Raw genomic sequence first — 26,581 nt, forward strand, 5'->3', positions numbered from 1 at the left:
GTGTCTCTGCGGTGTCTGGAGCTGAGGACACAGGGCGATTACGTACATTTCAAGCCAACCCAGGTCATAGTTAGCTGTGTAGGGACGCAATAAGAGGAAACATTCTAGGTAATGATGGTAGAGGGTTGGTTATGGGCGATATGGTGTTTGTGTCTATATCGGACGTTGTATTGTCCTTCACTGCCAAATGGATTATAAACGGTGACTGTAAGTGATATATGCTCATCCTCCACCTCTCTATCAAATGATATATGGCTCATCCTCCACCTCTCTATCGAATCCTCCACCTCTCTATCAAATGATATATGGCTCATCCTCCACCTCTCTATCAAATGATATATTGCTCATCCTCTACCTCTCTATCAAATCCTCCACTTCGGAGAGTGGAATCAAAAGCCTTCCGTCGCATTAGTTCTCCTGGCATCACCTCTCTTTACCCATCCCTCTCTCCGCACGCAGCGGTGTTGCTGCTCTCTCTCTCTCTCTCTCTCTCTCTCTCTCTCTCTCTCTCTCTCTCTCTCTCTCTCTCTCTCTCTCTGTTCTTCGATAGGTATGATTTTGGCCGCTGTTCTCGTGAACTGTCCACATCTGTCCTCACCCCAAGGTTTGGAGCCCTGGCACGCAGTTTGACTGCTGCTTCCCACAACTTCTGTGTGGAGACGGATCACTCGAGGAGTGACCGTTGTGATGCCTCCTTTTTTCCCCCTCAAACAGTTAAGCTGTGGAATTCTCTTCCTTCTCTTCTCCTTCCTTCTTCCTATAATGTTTTTTCCCTCAAGATTGAAGTCTATAGATTCCTGCGGAGTCTTAATTAATTTTCTTTCTTTATCTTTAACTTTTTTTTGGCCATCCGAGATGGCCTTGGCTGGGGGCACGTTTTACCCGGGTTATGTCAGTCACGATATATATAAAAAAAAAACCGTATCTGATGGACGTTAATCAATTCTTACTACTTATAAGTCCACTTGCTGACCGAAACATATTGAAACTTATCATATATATACATTTCTTGAAATAGAGTGATATACATTTTCATTTGTACAACTCTTATGAATAACAAAATACTTAAAATCGAATAAAGTATTCCTATTCCACATTTTCTAAAAATCACAATCTCCAGAGAAAACGTGAGGAACTGTGATGTCATATACTTTACGGAGAAACGGCAGCCATGTATATAATGTTCTCTACCAAAGCCAAAGCCTGGTGAATGAATTCGGACACAGCTCTGTCATACGATATTCAAAACCCATGTAAGAAGGAGCAACAAGTCTCAAACTGGTGTGTGGCTTTTGAGACAACGTGCCTTCCGTAGTCACATTCGCTGTGTCATTAGTGACATATCTAAAGGCGATTTCCAGTTAAGTATATCTTGAACTGAATTAGGAAAGAACAAACGAGTGATTGCGAGGCGAAACTCACAATGAAAGACCGTCAAACTTGCAAACTGTGTGATGATGAGATTATCAGAGATACTGAAAGATAGATATATCTAATTATGAAAGTTCCCTCAAAGTCTGTAAAGTAGTATCTGAAGCATTTGTCTTATCTTGAACGTCACAAAACCGTGAATCTTATTACGTAGATGAAGAGATAGATTATATAACTATATAGATTATATAGCTATAAATGGTTGATGCAAAAGTTATAAATTATACCTCTTCCTGTGCATGAAATATGCAAGTGTTCATGTTTATCCATTAGAAAGGACAGGTGCAACTAGCGTGAGTGTTCGAGATTCCATTTTGCCAACGAACACAGTAAGTAGGCTTCGATCTGGTTCGACACCATAAATGACGCATCATTCGCTCCTGATGGATGGTTCATTCAATGCTGACTAGTGCTTCATCCACCGGTTCAATAGTACAGTGGCTAACGTAAGTTCTAGGGAGGACAACACACGCCTGAATGAAGCTGTACAGCTGTACGAAGAGTTGAGACAGAAGGGTTGGTTCAGCTTCGACCAAGAGAGCACCTGGACTATGGAACTTCAGGTGTATCTCAAGGCTTTTATATGTGACTGTGTTTGCTTCATAGTTGTTGCTTCCTCACAACCTGCCTTGTATTACTAGTGACGAGAGAACGCAGTGAGTGTAACGTCTGGCGCAGTTTTTCACTGAAAGTTAGAAATGAAACGTGTCATAGTTGCTTCCGATCCAGATCCTAAAAGTCTTTTCGAAGCTTCTGTTATAATGAGACCATTTTGCTCAACCTGCTCCTGGAAGTATTCCAGCTCCTGCTACGCTTGGATAAAGAACCCCCATCACTTGCTGCAGACATCAGTCTTTGGGTTGAATCCTCTATTCTCTGACTCCTGCTTCAGTCTGAGCCGAACCATGAGTCGAGACAACTACAGATGCAGGCAGGCAACTCCGTCACCTTGACCTCTTGCGCTTCAGCTTCACATACAAGTTTTGATCCAGCGTCTTGTGATATGTAAATTTCCTTCGCAGACGATTAGGAATCCGTTCATTACTGGTGATTAAACTCAAGGAATGTAGCTGATGTCTGTTGATCTGTATTGCGAAAGAGAAATGAGAAGCCTGGCAACAGAGAGACACTTTGGTCATTGCCCCAGAGCTGTCTCGAAATACAAGGGATCGTTGAGTGATAAGCCATGAATATCATCATTTCAGACTCAAAATGGTTCCTCTAAGGTTTAGAGGAACCTTATAACGTGAGTGATAAAGAGGGACAATAATTGGTTGGTGTTATTACATGACAGCTGGAGACTGTGAGTGTGAAGGAATGGGGCCTTTGTTGTCTTTTCCTAGCGCTACCTCGCACACATGAGGGGGGGAGGGTGTTGTTATTCCATGTGTGGCGGGGTGGCGATGGGAATGAATAAAGGCAGATAGTGCGAATTGTGTGCATGGGTATATATGCATATGTCTGTGTGTGTATATATATATGTGTACATTGAGATGTATAGGTATGTATATTTGCGTGTGTGGACGTGTATGTATATACATGTGTATGTGGGTGGGTTGGGCCATTTCTTTCGTCTGTTTCCTTGCGCTACCTCGCTAACGCGGGAGACAGCGACAAAACAAATAAATAAATAAAGAAAAAAAAAATATATATATATATGTATATATATATATATACATATATATATATATATATATATATATATATATATATATATATATATATATATATATATATATTCCCTGGGGATAGGGGAGAAAGAATACTTCCCACGTATTCCCTGCGTGTCGTAGAAGGCGACTAAAAGGGAAGGGAGCGGGGGGCTGGAAATCCTCCCCTCTCGTTTTTTTTTTTTCCAAAAGAAGGAACAGAGAAGAGGTCCAGGTGAGGATATTCCCTCAAAGTCCCAGTCCTCTGTTCTTAACGCTACCTCGCTATCGCGGGAAATAGCGAATAGTATAAAAAAAAAAAAAAAAAAAAAAAAAAAAAAATATATATATATATATATATATATATATATATATATATATATATATATATATATATATATATATATATATATTTCATATTTTATTTATTTTGCTTTGTCGCTGTCTCCCGCGTTTGCGAGGTACGCAAGGAAACAGACGAAAGAAATGGCCCAACCCACCCCCATACACAATGTATATACATACACGTCCACACACGCAAATATACATACCTATACATCTCAATGTACACATATATATACACACACAGACATATGCATATATACCCATGCACACAATTCACACTATCTGCCTTTATTCATTCCCATCGCCACCTAGCCACACATGGAATACCATCCCCCTCCCCTCTCATGTGTGCGAGGTAGCACTAGGAAAAGACAACAAAGGCCCCATTCGTTCACACTCAGTCTCTAGCTGTCATGCAATAATGCCCGAAACCACAGCTCCCTTTCCACATCCAGGCCCCACACAACTTTCCATGGTTTACCCCAGACGCTTCTCATGCCCTGATTCAATCCACTGACAGCACGTCAACCCCGGTATACCACATCGATCCAATTCACTCTATTCCTTGCCCTCCTTTCACCCTCCTGCATGTTCAGGCCCCGATCACTCAAAATCTTTTTCACTCCATCTTTCCACCTCCAATTTGGTCTCCCACTTCTCCTCGTTCCCTCCACCTCCGACACATATCCTCTTGGTCAATCTTTCCTCACTCATTCTCTCCATGTGCCCAAACCATTTCAAAACACCCTCTTCTACTCTCTCAACCACGCTCTTTTTATTTCCACACATCTCTCTTACCCTTACATTACTTATTCGATTAAACCACCTCACACCACACATTGTCCTCAGACATCTCATTTCCAGCACATCCACCCTCCTGCGCACAACTCTAGCCATAGCCCACGCTTCGCAACCATACAACATTTTTGGAACCACTATTCCTTCAAACATACCCATTTTTGCTTTCCGAGATAATGTTCTCGACTTCCAAACATTCTTCAAGGCTCCCAGGATTTTCGCCCCCCTCCCCCACCCTATGATTCACTTCCGCTTCCATGGTTCCATCCGCTGCCAGATCCACTCCCAGATATCTAAAACACTTCACTTCCTCCAGTTTTTCTCCATTCAAACTTACCTCCCAATTGACTTGACCCTCAACCCTGCTGTACCTAATAACCTTGCTCTTATTCACATTTACTCTTAACTTTCTTCTTTCACACACTTTACCAAACTCAGTCACCAGCTTCTGCAGTTTCTCACATGAATCAGCCACCAGCGCTGTATCATCAGCGAACAACAACTGACTCACTTCCCAAGCTCTCTCATCCACAACAGACTTCATACTTGCCCCTCTTTCCAAAACTCTTGCATTCACCTCCCTAACAACCCCATCCATAAGCAAATTAAACAACCATGGAGACATCACACACCCCTGCCGCAAATCTACATTCACTGAGAACCAATCACTTTCCTCTCTTCCTACACGTACACATGCCTTACATCCTTGATAAAAACTTTTCACTGCTTCTAACAACTTGCCTCCCACACCATATATTCTTAATACCTTCCACAGAGCATCTCTATCAACTCTATCATATGCCTTCTCCAGATCCATAAATGCTACATTCAAATCCATTTGCTTTTCTAAGTATTTCTCACATACATTCTTCAAAGCAAACACCTGATCCACACATCCTCTACCACTTCTGAAACCACACTGCTCTTCCCCGATCTGATGCTCTGTACATGCCTTCACCCTCTCAATCAATACCCTCCCATATAATTTACCAGGAATACTCAACAAACTTATACCTCTGCAATTTGAGCACTCACTCTTATCCCCTTTGCCTTTGTACAATGGCACTATGCACGCATTCCGCCAATCCTCAGGCACCTCACCATGAGTCATACATACATTGAATAACCTTACCAACCAGTCAATAATACAGTCACCCCCTTTTTTAATAAATTCCACTGCAATACCATCCAAACCTGCTGCCTTGCCGGCTTTCATCTTCCGCAAAGCTTTTACTACCTCTTCTCTGTTTACCAAATCATTTTCCCTAACCCTCTCACTTTGCACACCACCTCGACCAAACCACCCTATATCTGCCAATCTATCATCAAACACATTCAACAAACCTTCAAAATACTCACTCCATCCCCTTCTCACATCACTACTACTTGTTATCACCTTCCCCTTTGCGCCCTTCACTGAAGTTCCCATTTGCTCCCTTGTCTTACGCACTTTATGTACCTCCTTCCAGAACATCTTTTTATTCTCCCTAAAATTTAATGATACTCTCTCACCCCAACTCTCGTTTGCCCTCTTTTTCACCTCTTGCACCTTTCTCTTGACCTCCTGTCTCTTTCTTTTATACATCTCCCACTCAATTGCATTTTTTCCCTGCAAAAATCGTCCAAATACCTCTCTCTTCTCTTTCACTAATAATCTTACTTCTTCATCCCACCACTCACTACCCTTTCTAATCAACCCACCCCCCCACTCTTCTCATGCCACAAGCATCTTTTGCGCAATCCATCACTGATTCCCTAAATACATCCCATTCCTCCCCCACTCCCCTTACTTCCATTGTTCTCACCTTTTTCCATTCTGTACTCAGTCTCTCCTGGTACTTCCTCACACAAGTCTCCTTCCCAAGCTCACTTACTCTCACCACCCTCTTCACCCCAACATTCACTCTTCTTTTCTGAAAAAAAACATACAAATCTTCACCTTAGCCTCCACAAAGATAATGATCAGACATCCCTCCAGTTGCACCTCTCAGCACATTAACATCCAAAAGTCTCTCTTTCGCGCGCCTGTCAATTAACACGTAATCCAATAACGCTCTCTGGCCATCTGTCCTACTTACATACGTATACTTATGTATATCTCGCTTTTTAAACCAGGTATTCCCAATCACCTGTCCTTTTTCAGCACATAAATCTACAAGCTCTTCACCATTTCAATTTGCAACACTGAACACCCCATATATATATATATATATATATATATATATATATATATATATATATATATATATATATATATATATATATATATATGACTCATGGTGAGGTGCCTGAGGATTGGCGGAATGCGTGCATAGTGCCATTGTACAAAGGCAAAGGGGATAAGAGTGAGTGCTCAAATTACAGAGGTATAAGTTTGTTGAGTATTCCTGGTAAATTATATGGGAGGGTATTGATTGAGAGGGTGAAGGCATGTACAGAGCATCAGATTGGGGAAGAGCAGTGTGGTTTCAGAAGTGGTAGAGGATGTGTGGATCAGGTGTTTGCTTTGAAGAATGTATGTGAGAAATACTTAGAAAAGCAAATGGATTTGTATGTAGCATTTAAGGATCTGGAGAAGGCATATGATAGAGTTGATAGAGATGCTCTGTGGAAGGTATTAAGAATATATGGTGTGGGAGGCAAGTTGTTAGAAGCAGTGAAAAGTTTTTATCGAGGATGTAAGGCATGTGTACGTGTAGGAAGAGAGGAAAGTGATTGGTTCTCAGTGAATGTAGGTTTGCGGCAGGGGTGTGTGATGTCTCCATGGTTGTTTAATTTGTTTATGGATGGGGTTGTAAGGGAGGTAAATGCAAGAGTCCTGGAAAGAGGGGCAAGTATGAAGTCTGTTGGGGATGAGAGAGCTTGGGAAGTGAGTCAGTTGTTGTTCGCTGATGATACAGCGCTGGTGGCTGATTCATGTGAGAAACTGCAGAAGCTGGTGACTGAGTTTGGTAAAGTGTGTGGAAGAAGAAAGTTGAGAGTAAATGTGAATAAGAGCAAGGTTATTAGGTACAGTAGGGGTGAGGGTCAAGTCAATTGGGAGGTGAGTTTGAATGGAGAAAAACTGGAGGAAGTGAAGTGTTTTAGATATCTGGGAGTGGATCTGTCAGCGGATGGAACCATGGAAGCGGAAGTGGATCATAGGGTGGGGGAGGGGGCGAAAATTTTGGGAGCCTTGAAAAATGTGTGGAAGTCGAGAACATTATCTCGGAAAGCAAAAATGGGTATGTTTGAGGGAATAGTGGTTCCAACAATGTTGTATGGTTGCGAGGCGTGGGCTATGGATAGAGATGTGCGCAGGAGGATGGATGTGCTGGAAATGAGATGTTTGAGGACAATGTGTGGTGTGAGGTGGTTTGATCGAGTAAGTAACGTAAGGGTAAGAGAGATGTGTGGAAATAAAAAGAGCGTGGTTGAGAGAGCAGAAGAGGGTGTTTTGAAATGGTTTGGGCACATGGAGAGAATGAGTGAGGAGAGATTGACCAAGAGGATATATGTGTCGGAGGTGGAGGGAACGAGGAGAAGAGGGAGACCAAATTGGAGGTGGAAAGATGGAGTGAAAAAGATTTTGTGTGATCGGGGCCTGAACATGCAGGAGGGTGAAAGGAGGGCAAGGAATAGAGTGAATTGGAGTCATGTGGTATACAGGGGTTGACGTGCTGTCAGTGGATTGAATCAAGGCATGTGAAGCGTCTCGGGTAAACCATGGAAAGCTGTGTAGGTATGTATATTTGCGTGTGTGGACGTGTGTATGTACATGTGTATGGGGGGGGGGGTTGGGCCATTTCTTTCGTCTGTTTCCTTGCGCTACCTCGCAAACGCGGGAGACAGCGACAAACTATAAAAAAAAAAAAAAAAATATATATATATATATATATATATATATATATATATATATATATATATATATATGTCGATAATAACTTTACTTCATCCCCATGCGAGTCGAAAATGGAAGCATCAATTGGAAACAGAACGAAGTACTGTCAACATCACATGGTGACGAAGAAATTGAAACTTGATGGAGGAAATCAGGTCGAATTAGATAAAGAATATAGTCTCTTTACGATAAACAATATTAGCATAAGTAGCAATAAACATAACTAGTTTATATGGCAATTGCTAGTAACAAAAATAAGATTCCTGCAGCTATTTTCAGAACAGTATTAGAACTTTCCATGTATATGATACCCTGGAGAGTGAAATTTATATGTCAATATACTAAGAAACTTGAAAGTATGTAGGATCGAGTGCTGGCTGCAAGACGCACTCAAACCAATAGTGGTAAATGTGTCCCTGGCCAGTGTGTGCGGAGACCATCTGGCAAGAAACTCGTAATCATGTAGTTTAGGGGAAACAAACAAATCTGTATGACGTATTTTGCCATCTATACTTCATAGTTAACTGATACTTTAGAAACACATAAGAATTGTTGGTTAAAATGCAGGTAATGCTGGGGCCAGAGGACAGATCGGGGATGAATTAAAAAAAAGAGCATCGAAAAAAAACATATTTCAACTTATATTCGCCAATCATGTTCCTCGTTACAGATGGAGTAACAAGCATCTGATGACGCACATGCAACAAGATCGTTAATTGGCCGACCACTGTTTTACGTCAGAGCTCCTGGCTTCTTCCTGCAGACACCTGCAGTCAGCCATGGAAAGGAAGGAGGAGACATCGCCCTGGACTTCCTCAGTGTTTCTACATTGTAGACTTCCTCAGGACTTCTACCTCGTACACTTCAACAGTGCCTCCCTCTACCTTCTACAAGCATCATCTACTGTACAGATTGGTAAGGTTCCTCAATAGCAATATTAGTATATACTCAAACATGATTGGCACGGACAAGAGTCTGGTAGTATGTTTAGGGGCGAGGCTTTTGACAATTTTGATCAAGTATGGTCAGGCAAGGAGCTTCCTTATTGACACAATGATTTTGATGTTCACACACCCACAGGGACCAGTAGACCTGAGCTGTATGGCCTACGAGGTTAAGCAAAGGTTGTTAGGATAAAATATTTTAGCATCTTATTGATTTCAAGTAACAGATAATCTACTTTTATCATCATATTGTACTTTCTTTACCATTTTCGTTCTTATATTCATGTTTATATAAACAAATTTCGTAAGTAAAGACGTAGACGATATGTATATCATATCTTCAATGCAGAAATAGCCAAGGATAAACTTTCACATGGACGTTCGCTGATATACGTTCGTTCAGTTTACAATTTGTCCCTTCGTTGTATGACGTCCTGGGTAATATCAAGTGAATGATGTGTACTGTAGATTATGTTTGGTGGGGAACGATTCGTGTAGGTTCGGCTTCAGATACTGGTGAGGTGACATAAATTTCCATTGAAACTGGCTTACTCATTAGCCAGGTGAAGGATATCAACCAATCAACAACTCAGAACATTTCAACAATAGTACTTCTCCAACAATGAGGATTTAGCTTTCAGTTGCCAGCAGTGTTAATGTTGGTCTCCGCCCACTAGTCTTCTTCATATGCTTAAGGACTTTAGATATCATCCATCGACAAAGCCCCTGGCGTGATTTAGCTCAATAGATCATAGGCTTTATGGCGTCTTCACTATACGTATGCACTTCCGTCCATCTGTTCGCCCGTCTGTCTTCCTCAAACGCAGCGAGAAGTTATAAGACGCTCCACCAATTTACCCCATTTGACCCTATTCACATTGGCCCATAGTTCATCCATTTACTCGGCAGGATTTAAATTGCTGGCCATTGGAGTGATAAATTTCGGGATTAATGGTACTATGTTATTGTATCGTAGAGCGAGAAGGTTGTGTCAGTAATACGGGAGACGTGTGAAGAGGATAAATGACAGACGTGAATGATTAAACCATCAAATGACATTGTCCAGGGTATGATGGCCAGGGAGGGAGGGAAGTGGTGGCTGTCAGAGAGGGTTTGGTTGAACAGGGAGAGAGTGGTGGTGGTGGTGAGGAAGGGTGTATGCTTGTCCTAGAAGAAAGGAGTGCTGGTGGCCTGGTGATGCTGAGGTGAAGGTGTGGTTGTCCTTAGGGGAGGGAAAAGCGGTGGTAAGGGAAGGTGTGGTGGCCGAGATAGAAGGCCGTGGTGGTGGTGGTGGTGATGAGGGAGGGTGTGGTAGTCCTCTGAAGGACGATCAAACAAGGGCCTGGAAAGCCAAAATTTGATGGAACTTATGAATCTGGTGTGTAATAAAAGCCATCGAGGACTATAATCTTCCTGAGGTGTTTGGCTTATCGGCTTCGAAGCTTGGATCATTTTGGAAGTCGAAGCTTCGATCGTTTCGAGCGCTTCGGTGACCGAACGTAGACCACTCAAATACTTTTCTTTCTCTTATAGAGTAGTTAGAGGAGAGGCGGAAAATATGGGGTGGAAAACGTGGGACAAGGAGACTCTTAGAGATAATTTGAAATGGGAGGGAAGACTGAAGTGTATACAGGTATATGGCGAAAGCGTTTTTGATGCATGTGACGAGTTATCTGGAGGCATATATCTGGTGTCTTATCTACATACCCTGGAGGTGTGTAATCATTCATGTTGTAACTTTTGAATTTTCAAGGGGGATTAGCTAAGCTACACATTGTTTATTGTGTAGAATCGTTGGATGCATATCGGATTTATCTATCTCGGTCACATAGATATATAGAAGTCCACGTCATCGCTCTATTATAGCAAGACTGATAATATGTCTCTCAGTTTAAAGATGACGAAAGTAATTGTCGATGATCACTGGAATCTATCTAGAGATGCCTCCGGTCCTGAAGACTTGGTTCATCTCGTGATGACTCCTAGTGACTGTAAAAGATTTTACGTTTACTATAGTTTGTTGACATATTCCCCACTGACAAACAACCTGTTTCGACAGTGGCTATGGTCCATAGAGGCTGACTCCACTGTCGAGCTCGTGGAACTATCGTTACAAGCAGTGGAGTGTGTGTGGTGTAGAATTCAAGGCATCATCTTAGGAATTTTCACCAGTGGGGACAAATTTCAGAAGGGGCCCATTTACGTGCGTGGAGATCAGTAATAACAATCATGATGATTAAAGAACTCATAAGGACTATCATAGTTCACATTCTTATACCAAGAAAAGGCCTTAAGGAGTTTAGTTTCTTGGGGCATGAATGGCTCTTCGCTCTTGAGCACTGGGGGAGCAGGAAGGGACCCGTGGGGGAATTACATGACTCCCTTCATTTCACTACCGATATGAACACTGTACTCAGCCTGTGTGTTGCTGGTGATGATTGTAGCACAGACACTCCCTCCCAGGACGTGTCCAGCGTATTAAATGGTGTTGCTCTTGTGACGACGATGGGTCCTCTGCTGCCTTAACCTGCGCAGGTCATCTCCCTACACACACACACACACACACACACACACACACACACACACACACGAGGACTTGCTATCATGGCATCATAACCCGCTCCTCAAGGATGTTATAAAAGGTACTTTCGTCATCGCGTCTTTCGACCGTAGCTCAAATCGGATTCTTCTATAGGGAGCGCACCTAAATAGTGCGCTACCCTTCCCCTCTAGTTAACGTCTTTACGGTAGTAATTGTGGAGGGCGCGTTCGAAGCACTAGGGAACAAATGCTCACATTAAGTATATAATTAAGTGCCCAACTCTGACCATTCAGCTGTACTTCCCTGGAATTCTGTCAACCCGGTTGGTAATATGAAAGAAACTCGGCTGGAAATAATTTGGTGAGTCTTTAGGATTCAGAAATATGCGAGATTCATTTAAGTTGTTTATATATCATACTTGATTACAACAACGATAGGTCTTTACGTGATAATCCGAGTCATTTTCTTGTTACGTAGGAATATGAGATAATGTACATAGTGTAGTAGTAGACCTCTATTCCTATATCACTACCGACCAAACTGTTCATCGGAGCTCTCCCTTTGGGGTTAGTCAGTTACTAGGTCTCCTCACCCATATAGACATGTGCACAAGATCACTGCACTTTATGCCCAGTGGCCCGGCCGATGGACGTGGCCGGCTTCCTGAACGCTGCAGGAGCACCATAAAAGATAGAAATAACTCCTAGGGCAGGAAGGAGAGGTAAGGTGATTTACCCTAACCACTTTATATGCCCTAGTTAAGCTCTCTGGCTACACATCGCCCCCCTGTATACCAAATCGTTGTATCCAGTGCATGCCTCGCATCCTCCTGCCTGCAGCGGTCTCCATAATTCAGTGTCTTTTGCTCCATCATTTCTTACGTTCCTCGATCTTCCCTCTCTTGTTGTTCCTTCCACTTCTAACCCATATAACATTTGGTGAGTCTCTCTCATTCTTCGTCTCCATAGTATTTTATCACACTCTAATCAGCTTTGTCGGTGAACTACTAATACTGCCACACCTCTCTCTCTCTCTCATCCCCTCATTCCTTGATCAACCCTCCTCACACCACATACCGTTCTCGTGCACATCATTTCCAACACTCCCGCCTTCTTCCGTGCATACAGCAACGTCGGGCCATCTTTGCCTTCTTAGCTAGTGATTTATCTTTTCTCCTACACCTCAATTCACCCAGGATCTTTCCCCCTGATCCACCCTATGGTTCACTTCAGCTCCCATCGTTCCATCCGCCATATCCATGCCCTCGTATCCAAAACACCCGATTTCCTTTGGTTTTCATGAAACTCACACTCAGGCCAAATTGTCTCCCTCTCTCCCCTGCTAAACTTGATTACCTCCTTCCACATACTTTCCTCAACTCAAACACCTGCTTCTGCAGTTTCTCATTTAAGTCTGCCACTAGAGCCGTGCCATCTGCAAACAAGCAACTAACATAAATACTGGGCTTCTCCATGCCCACAAGACCGCAGACCCGCTTCTCACTCCAAAACCTCTCTCATTCACCTCCCTCGCCACCCCATCCATGAACAGACTAATCATCCGTGGTGACGTTATGCACCCTTTACGCAGACCCACCTTCGCCGAGAACCACACACGCCCTCTTCTCTCCCTAGTCGTACACACGCCTTACACTCCTGATAAAAACCTCTCATTGCTTCTGGTAGTTCTCCTCTTACGCTATATACGTGTATGTGTGTGTGGGGGGGAAGGGGTGTTTTCGAGGCTATACACAATCAAAAAGCACACGCAGGTACACTAACACCCAGCAGGCGCCCTACACACACACACACACACACACACACCACCACCACCAGTACCACACAGCTTCACCACACCCAGCAGGCGCCCTACACACACACACACACACACACACCACCACCACCACCAGTACCACACAGCTTCACCACACCCAGCAGGCGCCCTACACACACACACACACACGCACCACCACCAGTACCACCACCACTTCACCACACCCAGCAGGCGCCCGTGCACACCACCAGTACCACACTGCTTCACCACATCCTTGGTCGTCAGTAGAGAGAAGAAGAAGAAGACCCGAGATGAGATAGTCATCAGCCATACCCCTGGGTGTGCTACCACCATTGTTTCGCCTCTACGCCTCGAGAGCCACAAGGCTGCTACTCTTTAAAGGCATATTTGAGCAGCAGAACAGCTCGTAGGGTAAAATACTCCGAGATATCGCCATTTTTCTTTGTTTCGCCTAATGAGTACAAATGATGTTATCAACAGACTCATTCAGCTTCGCTTTTGTTTTCAACTTGTGTGCGCCGTGGAGAGTTGCCGCCGAGCGGAGGCGGGAGATTGTGTTGGCGCCTCCCAGATATATTCATTTCCCTTCCCTCTTCCATTCTTTCCCTCTCTGTTCCTCTCTTTATCGCCTTTTTGGGGCCCAGGTCTCTCCTTCGCTTTATTTCCTTTCCAAACATCCGTCCTGGTTGTAGATGTTTCAGGGGAGACGTGTCTCGAGATACAACAGGAAGAACCAGGGCGCGAGGCGGGAACGTGGAGACTATCTGTCCCATGAAACAATATGGAATCTCCCCCAGTCCAGGTGAACCTCTCTGGCAACCTGATCAACGCAGGCTCGATCTCTTTTGTTTGGGTTTCGATCCGCTTTTGACGAGCCTCTGCCGTCGACTTCATTATCCGGTGCTTGTGGTTCTCTCGACGATGATTTTTGTGGGCGATAAAATTACGGCACACTCGCCTCCCCCCCATTGACAAAACAACAGACGTCTATTATTTTCTTTATTCTAAATGTTTGAAAGGAAGCGTATTTTGCTCCTGCGCGCCTAAGAGCGTAGTTACAGGTGAATTAAACCGACGAGTTCTCATTTGCACATTCGAAAATAAAAACCTGACACTTCAGATTCGTTCCTGCTCTATAGAAAGTCATTTTCTTTAGAATTAAAATATGTTCCTGACTCATTATGACCCCACGGTGTCGATCTGCCAGCACAAGGTCATGCTACCGAGTTATACCTCCTCCTTAATTTCTCTCTAACCTCTCCATGAACATTTTCCACAACCAAACGTGGACTTAGAGTAGACTTTTGTCCTCCTTCTTCTTCCTCCTTTTCCTCCTCCTCCTCCTCTTCCTCCTCCTCTTCACTCATGAATAGAGGAAGCTCTCCTGTTTTTGTTTTTGTTTTTTTTTTTCTCTTGTGTGGCTGAGCAGGGAGGAGTGTTGGAATTGTCTCGAACTCCGCACTGATGTTATCGGTCTTCCAAAGACGTACCTGGGTGTTATGCAAGACACGTTTTACAGATATATATATATATATATATATATATATATATATATATATATATATATATATATATATATATACATATATATATATATATATATATATATACAAACTTTATCGCTATTAAGTTTAATCTCAAAAAATGACAATCTTAATCACTAATGACGATAAATGAATTTAAATGATGTTAATTATCTTTGAATCTAATGTTAGGAAGATGAATTGCTATTCTAATGGTATCAAATGTGTTAGTATCTATTGCTGATAGATTATCTGGTGTGTGTCGTTTATACTGAGATGGGATTTAGAGTCTGAGGTCTCGCTGAGAATCAAAATTTAGGGTATTGAGTACGACTGAACCAGATGTTATTCATTTGTTCTATAGATCCTGGGAGTTTTTAATAGGTTCACAGGAGGCGTGATTACAGATCTCTTTTCACTAGATACGAGACGTAGGAAGCATTTGAGATAAGAGATGGATGATAAGAGACAGATGAGATAACCAAGAAAATATACGTAAATAAGGAACTGGGGAAGAAAGAGACTTGGGAAGACTGTTATAAATGGCGAGATTTATAGTAATGTGTTGTGATCTTAGGGAGAGATTGGCATGCCAGGTACATATTGGATTAGTGTTAATCCTTCGTCCTCCACGCACGTCAAATCCCCATCTTTCGTGTTCGGTGCCATTGTTTTCAATCTCCCATCTACATGCCTCACTGGAAGGCTTTCCTCAAGCACACTGATTATAAGTCCCTTATTAATATGTCCCATAGTCTTTCCTCATTAGTGTCATAACCCATATTATAAACCCCCTATATCCCACTCCCCCAAACCTACTGTATCTGTAAATTTCCCACTCTGTAATTCCCCCACATTCTAATCCAAATTCTCTGCCCCCTGCCCCCACTTCCCCCCTTTTCCCAGCACATTACAATTTGCCCCATTGCCTCAACACTTGTGCAACCTCTCTCTCTCTCTCTCTCTCTCTCTCTCTCTCTCTCTCTCTCTCTCTCTCTCTCCTTTCTTGCCAGACCCACTTCCTCTACCTCCCTTACCCATTGCCCTTACCTTAAAAAAAAAAAAAAGACAACATCCTCCATCCCGCCCCCCCCCTCCTTCCCCGCTTCACCCACCAACCTCCCCTCCTCCCCATATCCTCCCATCACCTCCCTATCACTGCGCCCGTCTCGGCTGGCGTCAGTCCATATTATTGTGTCCTTTGTCGATACCATCACTGATGAGGTACCATGATAACAATTACCCCTTTGGTCTCTCTGCATTTGATGACTCATAAAGGAAGGAATATTCCTCTCTTCCTCAACAGTATCCATATTCCTCCCTTTATCAGCAGTATGTATATATATATATATATATATATATATATATATATATATATATATATATATATATATATATATATATATATATATATGTGTGTGTGTGTTATGTATATGTATATATGTACGTTCATATATATATATATATATATATATATATATATATATATATATATATATATATATATATATATATGTATATCATTTATTATTTATCATACTTAGTGACTGTCTCCCGCGTTAACGAGGTAGCGCAAGGAAACACACGAAAGCATGGCCCAACCCACCCACATACACATGTATATACATAAACGCCCACACACGCACATATACATACCTATATATTTCAACATATACATACGTATACAGACATGTACATATTCTTACTTGCTGCCTTCATCCATTCCCATCGCCACCCCGCCACACATAAAATCCCCCCGCGCGCGCGCGAGGTAGCGCTAAGAAAATACAACAAAGGCCACATTCGCTCACACTGTCTCTATCTGTCATGTGTAATGTGTCAAAACCACAGCTTCCTTTTCACATCCAAACCCCACAAAACTTTCCATGGTTTACCACAGACGCTTCACATGCCCTGGTTCACTCCACTGACAGCACGTCGACCCCGGTATACCACATCAATCCAATTCACTTTATTCCTTGCACGCCTTTCACCCTCCTGTATGTTCAGGCCCCGATCGCTTAAAATCTTTTTCACTCCATCCTTTTACCTCCAATTTGGTCTCCCACTTCTCGTTCCCTCTAACTTTGACACATATATCCTTTTTGTCGATCTCATTCTCTCCATGTGACCACAACATTTCAACACATCCTCTTCTGCTCTCTCCACCACACTCTATTAATTACCACACATCTCTCTTACCCACCACACATCTCTCTTACCCTTTCATTACTTACCCGATCAAACCATCTCACACCACATATTGTCCTCAAACATTTCATTTCCAACACGTCCACCCTCCTCCGCACAACTTTATCTATAGCCGACCCTCGCAACCATATAACACTGTTGGAAGCACTATTCCTTCATACATACCTATTTTTGCTCTTCGAGATAAGGGTCTCGCCTTCCACACATTCTTCAACGCTCCCAGAACCTTTGCCCCCTCCTCCACCCTGTGACTCTCTTCCGCTTCCATGGTTCCATCCGCTGCTAAATCCACTCCCAGATATCTAAAACACTTCACTTCCTCCAGTTTTTCTCCGTTCAAACTTACCTCCCAATTAACTTGTCCCTCAACCCTACTGTACCTAATAACCTTGCTCTTATTCACATTTACTCTCGGCTTTCTTCTTGCACACACTTTACCAAACTCAGTCATCAACTTCTGTAGTTTCTCATCCGAATCAGCCACCAGCGGTGTATTATTAGCGAGCAACAGCTTATTCCCTTCCCAAGCCTTCTCATCCACAACAGACTGCATACTTGCCCCTTTCTCCAAAACTCTTGCATTCACCTCCCTAACCACCCTATCCATAAACAAATCAAACAACCATGGAGACATCAAGCACCCCTGCCGCAAACCGACATTCACTGAGAACCAATCACTTTCCTCTCTTCCTACATCCTTGGTAAAATCTTTTCACTGCTTCTAGCAACTTGCCTCCCACACCATATACTCTTAATACCTTCCACAAAGCATCTCTTATCAACCCTATTACATGCCTTCCCCAGATCCATAAATGCTACATACAAATCCAATCCACATACACTCTTCAAAACAAACACCTGATCCACACATCATCTACCACTTCCGAAACCACACTGCTCTTCCCCAATCTGATGCTCTGTGCATGCCTTTACCCTCGCAATCAATACACTCTTATATGATTTCCCAGGAATACTCAACAAACGTATACCTCTGTAATTTGAACACTCGCCTTTATCCCCTTTGCCTTTGTGCAATTGCACTATGCATGCATTCCGCCAATCCTCAGGCACTTGACCATGAACCATACATACATTGAATATCCTTTCCAACCAGTCAACAACACAGTCACCACCTTTTTTGATAAATTTCACAGCAATACCATCCAAACCCGCCGCATTGCCAGCTTTCATCTTCCGCAACGCTTTCACTACCTCTTCTCTGTTTACCAAATCATTTTCCCTGACCCTCTTACTTCGCACACCACCTCGACCAAAACACCCTATATCTGTCACTCTATCATCAAACACATTCAACAAACCTTCAAAATACTCACTCCATCTCTTTCCCACATCATCACTACTTGTTATCACCTCCCCATTAGCCCCCTTCACCGATGTTCCCATTTGTTGTCTTACGCACTTTATTTACCTCCTTCCTTTATGAAGAGTATCCATATTCCTCTCCCTATGAATAGTATCCATACTCCTCCACAAGAGAGATAATAGTCCTGTCTATCATTCCTACTCTATTGACTAAGCTTAATTATCTTTGTTTAAATATCTGGGAGAATTTAGTAGAAAAAATTAGAAATTTAGGTTTTTAATCTTTAGTTGTTTTCTTTCTCTACAAGATGACTTAGGAACCCATTCTGATGACTAGAAATCACACAGGATTTAGTTCTGATCCTTTACAGGATTATATTTATAAAACACACAAAAAAAACAAATGGAACCCTGGGAAATTATATTCATACATATACACATATGCATATACATTTTATTTTTCCCCCCCATATATTTTTACCAATCATTTTTGATTCCCAAAAGGTAGCGTGTCCATCATTATCATATCTCTTTGATCACTCTGGGAAAAAAAGGTGGACATCATTATTCGAAACGTTTGATCTGTTGCAGACAAAGCCGAACCGCTTTATCGAGAGAGGCGCCCGAAGTGGGCGAATTTCGGAGGGGTGGGGATGTGTGTGTGTGTGTGTTTGAGTGTCTCTCTTCCCCTCCACCCCTCACCCCAAAGCCCCAGTGTGGGTGTATTTCACCATTTTCGGCCGCCTTCGTACGCCCGCCTCTCTTATTAGTGAGTACTAATAATCCAGTAGCTTTGTTATTGTCGGACACCTTGCTGGCTGATGGTGAAAGTGATGAGTTTTTTTGAGAGGATGGTGAAGGTGATGAGTCTTTTGAGAGGATGGTGAAGGTGACGAGTCTTTTGAGAGGATGGTGAAGGTGATGAGTCTTTTGAGAGGATGGCGAAAGTGATGAGTCTTTTGAGAGGATGGTGAAGGTGATGAGTCTTTTGAGAGGATGGTGAAGGTGATGAGTCTTTTGAGAGGATGGTGAAGGTGATGAGTCTTTTGAGAGGATGGTGAAGGTGATGAGTCTTTTGATAGGATGGTGTAAGTGATGAGTCTTTTGATAGGATGGTGAAGGTGACGAGTCTTTTGAGAGGATGGTGAAGGTGACGAGTCTTTTGAGAGGATGGTGAAGGTGACGAGTCTTTTGAGAGGATGGTGAAGGTGATGAGTCTTTTGAGAGAATGGTGAAGGTGATGAGTCTTTTGAGAGGATGGTGAACCTTGAGTTTTTTAAATATGGTGAATGAGATAAAACTGATGTTTCTTTTTTCTGTTTTGGTTTCTGTGAAACTAATGGGTCATGTGAGGAAGGTGATGATGATAGTTGATTGTGAAACTGCTAGGGTTATGTGATGATGAAACGGATCATATTTTTGTAAAGATGGTGAAACATTGAAACTGATCAGCTGTGTGGTGATGGTGAGTGAGGCTGGTGAGTTTTTTGATGATATATGACACCTGTGAGGATGTTGATGGTGAAAATGATGAGATTTATGTAATGATGAAACTTGGAGAGTTTTGTGAGGATTGTGATGAGATTCACGAAATTTGTGAGGATGGTGACTGTGAAACTAAGGACTTTTGTAATGATCGTGGTGGTGAAACTGACGAGTTTCGTGAGGATGGAGACGATGACTGAAGAGTTTTTGTGAGGATGGTGATGATGAAACTCGAATTTTATGAGGATGGTGATAATGAAATTTAAGTTTTGTGAGGATAGTGATGATGAAACTGAGTTTTGTGAGGATGGTGATGATGAAACGTAAGTTTTGTGAGGATGGTGATGATGAAACGTGAGTTTTGTGAGGATGGTGATGATGAAACGTGAGTTTTGTGAGGATGGTGATGATAAAACGGGAGTTTTGTGAGGATGGTGATGATGAAACGTGTGTTTTGTGAGGATGGTGATGATGAAACGTGAGTTTTGTGAGGATGATGATGATGAAACGTGTGTTTTGTGAGGATGGTGATGATGAAACGTGTGTTTTGTGAGGATGGTGATGATGAAACGTGAGTTTTGTGAGGATGGTGATGATGAAACGGGAGTTTTGTGAGGATGGTGATGATAAAACGTGTGTTTTGTGAGGATGGTGATGATGAAACGTGTGTTTTGTGAGGATGATGATGATGAAACGTGTGTTTTGTGAGGATGGCGATGATGAAACGTGAGTTTTGTGAGGATGGTGATGATGAAACGTGTGTTTTGTGAGGATGATGATGATGATGAAACGTGTGTTTTGTGAGGATGGTGATGATGAAACGTGTTTTGTGAGGATGATGATGATGAAACGTGAGTTTTGTGAGGATGGTGATGATGATGAAACGTGTGTTTTGTGAGGATGATGATGATGAAACGTGTGTTTTGTGAGGATGGTGATGATGAAACGTGAGTTTTGTGAGGATGGTGATGATGAAACGTGAGTTTTGTGAGGATGGTGATGATGAAACACAAGTTTTGTAAAGATTGTGAAAATTATGAGTATGTTGAGGATGATGATTATGAAACTTGAGTATTCGAGAGGATGGTGTTGGTAATGGTAGTTATGATGATGATGTTTGTGGCTCTGATAATAATGATATATATGATATTTGTGACACTGATGACACTGATAGTGATGACAATGATGTTGGTTTATAATTGTGGTGGCATTATTACAATGACGAAGATAGTTATGATGCGTAGGCGAAGATAGTGATGATACAGAGAGGGAGATAGTGATGATACAGAGAGGAATATAGTGATGATACAGAGAGGATTATGTGATGATACAGAGAGGAATATAGTGATGATACAGAGTAGGATTTTGATGATACGGAGAGGAAGATAGTGATGATACAGAGAGTAGGCTTTTGATAATACAGAGAAGAAGATAGTGATGATACGGAGAGGAAGATAGTGATGATACGGAGAGGAAGATAGTGATGATACAGAGAGGAAGATAGTGATGATACAGAGAGGAAGATAGTGATGATACAGAGAGGAAGATAGTGATGATACAGAGAGGAAGATAGTGATGATACGGAGAGGAAGATAATGATGATACGGAGAGGAAGATAGTGATGATACGGAGAGGAAGATAGTGATGATACAGAGAGGAAGATAGGGATGATACGGAGAGGAAGATAGGGATGATACACTGATGAAGATTAGTAGTTATCTCTTCCATGAACTCCCTCACCTATTCATCCATTAACTCATCAGTTCATGTTGGTGAAGGCTGGGGTTTCATCATCCAATGCTCTCTCTCTGTGCAAAGGTATAGGAAGGTCTCTCCCCTACCCCTCATACACCGAAGCAGCGACCCAATTATCCCAAGATGTATGGAGATAGGGGCCTGGGCCTTGTCTACCATACCCTCTTCGGCTCCATAAAAGTCCCAGTTTGGACAGAGATGAGGAGCCCTCGACCTCTGAGCCCTCGACCTCTATATGTCTCCACACAGCCCCACAGTCTTAAGGTCGTTAGATAGGGAAGAAATATGTTTCCGACCTATCATACCCCGTCTCCCAGTCTTGCTGATCCAGGATGGGGGTCTTACCCCCCTTTGTCCCAGAGCTCAAAAGAAATCTCAGGAGATCTGGATAACGAGTACGAGAGCTTTTTTCCTTTTTTTATTCTCTCCATCCACTACATCCGTAGGAACCTGCGGCATAACATTCCAAAAATATATTGGATTAGGCGTTTCGAGGGAGTGTTGGTGAGGGAGGTGAGGGGGAGGTAAGGTGGGGGGAGTAGTGCCCCGAATCCATAACCTCCCTTCGTTCCCGCAGGCCTAAGATGAGGGAACGTGGGCTTCGATCCCTCTTGAGGACCCCTAGGGAGGTTCGATTCCCCATTCTCCCCAATGTCTCTGGTTAGGGAATTCCATCTTACCACATCTATAGCAGCCTGGACTCCCTGTATTTGATCGCACGCTTGGGGGTCGAACGAAAGCCAAAATGTAATAGGCACAGGACTGGCACAGATATACTGGTCGAGCCGTTCACAGATACACAGACTTACACAGATACTGAGAGAGACATTCATAGATACTCGGATATACACAGATACTGAGTGACATCTCTAGAGATTCTAAAAAACAGGGGAAAAAAATATGAGACAAATTCAGACGAGCAGAAAGGAGGGCATAAACAGGGGCTGAAGACACACGAATACGTATATACATAGATACAAAAAAAAATAGCATGATGGACACATGAATACATACGTAGATACAAAAAAAAAAATGGCAGATACAAAAACCTCTCACTCTCTTTCTCCAAGTATTTCCCACACAGATATGTCTGTACAAACACATGCTCCAGACATCCTTTTCCAAGCCCGTGAAACATATTGCTTCTCCGTCGTCTGATGTTCTCATCATGTCATAACCCCTTTCAGTCACCACTTTCCCATAGTCCTTGTCATTTATACTCGAAAAAGACTTTTACCTCTGGTATTCGACCATTCATATTTAAAAACCCTTCCTAAGTATAATGGCACTGTACAGTATTTTGCCAGTCCTCATCTCCTCGCCATGGACCGTGTATCTCCGTTGAAAATCATGACTTCCCAGCCAGTAAGTTATCGCCTTTCTCGAGCAATACGACTAAACTCGTGTCCACTCCTGCCGTTTTGTCGCGACTCGTCTTACACATGGCATTCTCCATTTCTCTTTTTCACCAAACCATTTGCCATGATTCTCTCGCTTCGCATACCACCTTGTCACAAGCACTCTACATACGCCATCCCGTCATCAAAATACTCCATCTCTTTCAAAACGTTCCAATATTTTGCCTCCTCCTATTCTTTTTATTCTCCCCATCTCCCTCTTGCTTTCTATTTCTTTTCAGTTTCTGTATCTTCCTCTTGTGCACCTTTCAGTAACTCTCATTTTTTAATTGTAGATATCGTCCATCCACTTATCTCTTCTCTGTCGATAGCAACTTCATCATCCCACCTCTCGACCTTCTCTGGTATTCTCAGAATCACTTGCATACCACACACTTCACTCGCACATGTGAGCGCTGCTTCCGTCAATACCCTCCACTCCTTGTCCACTCCTCTTGCTTCATTTCCCCACACCTTGTGGCACACTACACTCTAATCTCTCTTAGATCTCTGCAGGTAAGCCTCTTTCCCCAAGCTCACCCGCTTCCCATGCACATCGTTTCATCTTTTAGTAAAGCCGTTACAGACTTTCACCCTTTCCCAACACCAAGGAATGATCAGACACCCAGAATGCCGCCCCGCTCAGCCAAATTACATCCAACAACCTCACCTTTGCCTGCTTGTCACTTTATCCATAACCCAGTAATGTCCTTTAAACTCCCTAACCTCACCCATATATACTTATGCACATATTCAAATCAGGCATTCCCAACCACTAATCCTTTTTTCAGCGCACAGCCTGAAGAAGTGTTCCTCGTTTTCTCTTACTCCAGGTACCCCATGCCCACCAGTCATACCCTTAAGTTCTGCGTTATGTACTCTCATTCAAATCGCCCTCATCAATGAGGATCGATCCTTTGCATTAAAATTGTAGAAGCAGTCATTTAGGTCCCCCAGAAGAGTCCTCTCTCTCTCTCTCTCTCTCTCTCTCTCTCTCTCTCTCTCTCTCTCTCTCTCTCTCTCTCTCTCTCTCTCTCTCTCTCTCTCTCCACTCAGCTGCAAGAAGGGAAAGCAGTGAGAGAGTAGCCTACCCCTCGCAGTCTGCTTCACCATCATTCACATCAATCTTGAACTCGAGTTTTCACCTTCTTGAACACCTTCCCGTAGGTCCTTCCTTGATGGTAGGTGGTATCCCATCCTTTCTTCCCGATCCTCACACTAAACCCCCTAGACTAAACCCTTTAAATATTCACACAAGACCATTCTATCCCATTTCCCCTTGAGCTTGATTTCACTCGGAACCAAAACACTCGGGTTCTGCTCGTCAAACATACCATCTACCTTTCCCTTTTCCTCGTCATAGTTTCATCCACGCAAATTCAGTCATTCCAATAGGTTCGAAACCTGCGATCAGAATAACATTATGTGTTTTAGGAAAGCTCACTTGCCACTAAGAGTATGCGAGAGCCATCTAAACAGTGCTTACTGCTAGTCTTAAGAGATCCAGTCTGAAGTAGAAAGGATCGTGAATACATCTCATATTCAGGAATGTTGGACAATACAACTTACACTAGCAATACCATGAACGTAAGATATACTCAAGTTCTGGGTGTTTGTTGGCACGTCAAGCTACGATTTTTAGACACACTCAGGCACACAAAGTGGAGGAAGAACAGGGAGCTACATTACTACTACCTTCAAGGGCTGCAACCCATGGGTGTATTGCGTCTCGTGATGGCAATACACACACACACACGCGCGCCACTCGAGCAACACAGACATTAGTATGATTATATAGCACTTCAGTAGTTCATACAATTTCATTTAACATGTAATTTTATTATACATGTGACACGACATGTTTCGTGGAGACAATCCACCTCATCATCAGGTGCCAGTACTTAACAAAGTTATCAAAATCCCAACATCATACTTGAGTCCCGCCGTCCAACACCAATCTGTACAGACCAAACACTGTCCGCTTTGTCTGGCAGCAACCGTTGTAAGGGAGTCGTTAAGGGGGGGTCACGTGGTGGGGGTTGACCTGAGTAGTTGGGTGCGTCTTGAACAATGTTTTCGTGTTATGTCATAATAATTTGGTTAATGCTAGGATGGGCTTTAAAATTGCCTGGGGACAAATTAAAGTTCTAAGTACTACCAATTAAGACATTCAATGATGTTACGTGTGAGGGTATATGGGTATATGAATCCAATTTTCACATTTGTTACATATTTTTAATCATACATCAAATAATTGTCGTTGTGAAGGTAAATGCTAGAACATATCAATACAGACAAAAACGATTGTTCCATCTCTCCCTCATATGGCGCGGTATTTTTCGTAAAAAAAAGAAGAAAAATAAATTACTTAAATCGGCACTTGTTCCATTATTGATGGTAAATCAGAACGTATAGAATATTCTAAAGACTTCGACCGTGTATATCTGACCATGGATGATTGTATCAATCATCCCACTTGCTCTGTTATACCACATCGGTGGTTCAAAGTTAGAGTTTAAGACTTGGGAGAAGAGGTTGTGAATGGGTAATTCAAGTCCCAGTTTGAAATTGGGTTCATCGACCATAGATGTTATTTATGGCTGGTTATTCATCACTACACCGAGTAATATTCTGATTAATATACAGATCCGTGTTAAGATATGACCGTCTACTTCCATCCGGGATTAGCACCAGGTCTCTTGTGATCGAAGGATAGATCAGGCTACAGACATAAACAAGGAGGATCTATTGCATTGTTGACACTGGCGTGTGAGACCTTCGTCAATGCCCAGTACAGTATTGGCTGCACTCAATCAACGCGCCAAGACTGACACAGCACTAGACAGACAACAAAGACGAGCAACTCTTACAACTCTTCATCGAACTCACGTAATATGATAGTTGCCAGTTAGTCTCCAGGGAAGTGCAATTGTGGATAAAACACGATTCGAACATTGTCGTCTTTTGATCTAGTGGATAAATTGGACTAGATTAGCCTTTCCTCAAAGAAGGATTAGTTGAAAAACTTAGGCAATACTTCCTGGAAAATGTACTGTATTATTTATATTTGTGAGTACGATAAGTTATCTTTCGATATGTTGTGAATACGCTAAGTTTTCTTACACTCACGCACCTGTAAATCGCTGGTACTACAAGAGTCAATACTGACACTGCTAAAAGCTCCCAGCAAAAACCGAAAATTGCTGGAATATAAATGAGAGAGTAAAGTGAAACATAAATCATTTTTTATGGGCTAGTGCGGAGAATAATTCGTATACTGAAATTAGACTCTTCAAAGTTGACAAATGTCAGTTTGTGCCTGAATTCCATATGACACCTCAAGGGATTTCTGAAAATCGTCGAGAGATATATATTATATGGTTCCGTCTACCGCCATATTAATTTAACAGGTGACTGAAGCTCTCCACTTCTTTGCAGTTCATCCTATATTCAAACTCGGACCACTCTTTCTCCTCCCCCCGACCCTGCCGCCTTCCTCACTTC

The 26,581-nt window shown here is 42.5% G+C and overlaps 1 long non-coding RNA gene across 3 annotated transcripts in view; it reads left to right on the top strand.

Annotated features, from left to right (window-relative positions):
* The first annotated feature begins 8,796 nt into the window (after nt 1-8,796).
* LOC139766158 (uncharacterized) overlaps nt 8,797-26,581 on the top strand; it is a 101,354-nt gene continuing 83,569 nt past the window's right edge. For 2 of the 3 annotated variants that reach the window (XR_011716816.1, XR_011716817.1), the window contains exon 1: nt 8,797-9,018. This is a non-coding gene — a long non-coding RNA (uncharacterized lncRNA). The remainder of the gene's footprint in view (nt 9,019-26,581) is intronic. The other variant, XR_011716815.1, reaches the window with a different exon arrangement.

Source organism: Panulirus ornatus, chromosome 57 (assembly GCF_036320965.1).
Source record: "Panulirus ornatus isolate Po-2019 chromosome 57, ASM3632096v1, whole genome shotgun sequence".
NCBI lineage: Eukaryota > Metazoa > Arthropoda > Malacostraca > Decapoda > Palinuridae > Panulirus > Panulirus ornatus.